Below are 4,013 nucleotides of genomic sequence, written 5' to 3'. Positions count from 1 at the left end.
ATTGGCCCCAGCCTGTAAATAAGAAACAAGTGAAGGCATTCCTGGGGATTACGGGCTATTATAGGTGGTTCATACCCAATTTTGCAGCTATAGCAGTTCCCTTAACCAATCTCACCAAGGGAAGTGGGTCAGTGATGATAAAGTGGAATTATGAAGCAAAGGAGGTGTTTCAGACTCTAAAACAGGCTTTGTTCCCAACCAGTATTGATAACCCCTGACTTTAAAAAAGAATTTGTGGTACAGACAGATGCTTCTAACTCAGGAATAGGGGAAGTGTTGTCACAGAATATTAATGGAGAGGAGCATCCCGTACTTTACTCGAGTGGGAAACTAAATAAGCATGAAAAGAACTTGAGTGTTTGGCCATCAAGTGGGCTTTAGAATCACTCAAATATTACTTGTTGGGTTGGAAGTATCGGTTAGTCACTGATCATGCCCCTCTGAAGTGGATGAACCTGTTGGTTTCAGTTGCTCAGTCCCACTTGCCTGAGTAGAGGAGGGGTGGGGGGTGGATATGTGACACCAATGCAGGATTGGGAGAAGGGAGGTGGAAGGGAGGTATATTTCCCCAAGATTGCTCTCCTATGTGAAGTAGCAGGTGGAAGACTCTCACCTGTGAGATAATTAATGAAGCAGCACTGAGGGTGGGGATATAACAGATCCAGGAGGTCAGTCTCTCTCTGCCTGTGGACACAGAGTCTGTCTGTGTGAATGAGCCAAACGTGAGTAAAAGGTTGCTGAAAGCCTTGTTTTGTGAGCTGACAGGGAGAAGCCCTCCAGCAAGGAGACAGGGACGTCTTATGTATAGTAAGTGCCGGACAGGCAAGGTTTTCTTTTGCTGTTTTGTTATTTTTATCTGCAACCTTATTAATAAACCTGGCTACAAGTCAGCTTAAAACTTATACCCCGGTGTTTGATCTGAATTGGATGAAACAGACAACTGTCCTTTGACCCTAGCAAAGGCGATCCCAAGCATAACCCCTCACAACGCTAAAAAGGGCTTTAGAATATATAACTGCACCGATGAACGGCAAATAATATATATTTTTTTGCCACTAATACAAGCCAAAAAGGGCTGTAATTTTCTCACTTCACCACACAATGGCTAATAAGCCCTTTTTTCCCACTAATATAAGCCAAAAAATGCTTTAGAACCTATAACTGCACCGCACAAGGGTAAAGAGGACGTAGAAATATTTCCTTGTAATAAACCCTGTTAATTGCTGTATCAAACAACACTTGCACCCCAATAACAAGAACGGTTTACTGGAATTACAGAGCTGTATAATGGCAATTTGGATCTGCAGTCAGTGCAGCAAGGTGTAATAGGATTGTTCCCATTACCCAGGCTGTAAACTCCCCTACTGAACCCTGTTCTGCTTCAATACTGTGGAATGATTCCTCCCTATCCTTTCCCTGAACTTCTATATAGCAAAATAAATGTTTTAAAGTTTTTTCTACCACTGTCCCTAGCGCCTGCTGACGTCTCTCCCTGCACTAAGTACACTGGAAATTGGCTGAATCCAAGATGGCTGAGGCTATTTATAGGGCTGTGACATCACAGGGCTGGCTGGCTGCTGATTGGCTGCATGCATGTCATTGTGGGTGATCCCTCGTTCCCAGACTTCCTTGCTCTATGTCCTAACACGTGCAGCAGCCATTTTAGGAAAAAATGGAAATTCAGATTCGGTGCTAATCGAATTTTTCCCGAAATTCGGATCAAATTCCACTTCGTCAACTTCGATTCGCTCATCTCTACCCTCATATACCTCCATATGAGATGCACATAAAAGCACAGTAGGGCCACATACATCTCTGTAAACCTTGTAGGTCATATTAAACGCGTTTTCCCATCTCAGACAATACGGGATATATATATCGCTAGGTATCCGAGAGGTCGGACCCACACCTATCTTGCAAAAGTAGCAGACAAAGTCCCAGAGGGCGCACCGCGCATATGCGGCTGCCCTTCATTCATTTCTATGGGGCCGCCAAATTTCCGTTGGGGGCTTGGCTATTTCCGTCTGCCCTATAGAGATGAATGGGAGCGGTGGTAGCACAAGCGCGGTGCGCTCCCATTTACTTCTATGGGGTGAGCGCTTGATTGTGGCCGGACCCAGGGAAACCCAGGGTCCTCCAGCCATCACTTTCCCCGCTCCCTTCTCAATATAGGTGCGGGTCCTGCATCTATCAGACAATGGGGACATATCCTAACGATAAGCCCCTATTGTCTCAGATGAGAATACCCCTTTAAGCGATAAATATGCACAGAAATCTGTGGTTTTCATGCTCTTCAGTGATTTAAACAAATATAATAACTGTGTCCAACACATCACATGTCCTTCTGATGACTGATGTCAGAGGTAGACATTCTTGCAACAGTTTTTCATTGGCTTTTTTTTGAGCGCCATTAAATACCCCTCAATAACTGTGATAGTTCCTTAGTAGCCATGCCAGCTATAAGACCCCTGTAAAAAGAAGGGTTTGAGGGTTGGCAACCTGAGCCATCAAGGCAACATCTAAGCAGTTTGACCTGGACATCAGTGAGTAGTGCTAGTTCAGCAGATCCACCCCTCATTCCCACCCTCCTGTATCCCATGGAACTTGTGCATTATTTCACTATAGTATGAATTGCCCAAAGTGTTGAACTTTGAGAACAGCTTAGCCCACAGGATAGGGGATAAGTATTAGATTGGTGGGAGTCCTACCGCTGAGATCCCCACCAATTATGAGAACAGAACATGAGCTATTTTACCCCACAGAGCCCCTCCAAATTAACAGAGCGGCAGGGTTAGCATTAGTGTTGAGCGAGCATGCTCGGCTGAACTGCTGTTCAGCTCGAGCATCGCTATGCTTGGCAGATCCGAGTGCTCGGCCAAATAATTCAGGTGCTCGAATACAATTTAATACAATGGAAGTCAATGGGAGAACCCCAGGCATCCCCTGCTTGGAAGAGAAGAGGGTGTCTGGTTCATAAAAAAAAAAGGTTAGAAATTGATGGAAACCCCATCAAAATGGTTTGGCAACAGCATTAAGAGGATAGCTGGATGTGTCTTAGACTCCTATTATGTATGACATACAATAGACAACCACACAAAAGCTATATGCCAAAAGCCAGGTATGTACAAGCCATCAATCTATCCATGAGACAGATAACAGCCAGCATACCTTACAATGGCAGCCTTGTGCACTAGGAGACTAGCTATGTTGCTCTATATTTGTTTTTTTGAATATTCATAATATTCAAAAAAACGAATATCTAGCAATATAGCGAATATTATGTAATAATTATGTAGTAAGCCAGTGATAATATCTGACACTGGAAAAGCTGGGCAATAACTAGAGATGAGCGGCAGGGGTCATATTCGAATTCGCGATTTTGTAGAATATTCAGCGAATATTCGCGAATTCGAATATTTGTTATATTCTACATTATTTTACTTGAAAAATCAGCAATGTAATCATCACGTAATATGCGAATATTACGCGATCAATACAGGCGTGGGTCAAAAAGGAATATATAGCACTATATTCGATATAATTCTATATATTCTTTTTTTATTTTATTTTTCGTCATTTTTTTTCCATCTGAAGTTATGATACCTTCCTGCTTAAGTTGCTTGAGTTGCTCGAGTAAAGAAAAAAAAAGATGACTATATTAGAAATATTTGCGAATTCTCAAAGTTGCGATATTCACGATAAATATTCGTAATTCGAATATTCGCGCTCAACACTAGTAATAATTCAGTGTAGATCGCAAGTTATTACCCAGCTTTCCCAGTGTCAGATTTTAGAAGACTATGAAACCAATGTCAAATATTATATTTTTTTGCTTTCGATACTATAACAAAGAGCCCTCTTTGTTCCAGGGAGCCAAGGAAACTCTGATATGTAAGTCATTATGAGCTATTAGTAAGGTGTGAGATTACCTGCAGGTATTCGGCTACGTAAGAAGTCACTTGACTGTGTTCTTGCTCGCCCCACCCATTACACCAGGTTGTACTGCTGGAAGT

The sequence above is a fragment of the Bufo bufo genome, chromosome 5 (assembly GCF_905171765.1).
Source record: "Bufo bufo chromosome 5, aBufBuf1.1, whole genome shotgun sequence".
Taxonomy (NCBI): domain Eukaryota; kingdom Metazoa; phylum Chordata; class Amphibia; order Anura; family Bufonidae; genus Bufo; species Bufo bufo.
This window is presented reverse-complemented; position numbering follows the sequence as displayed.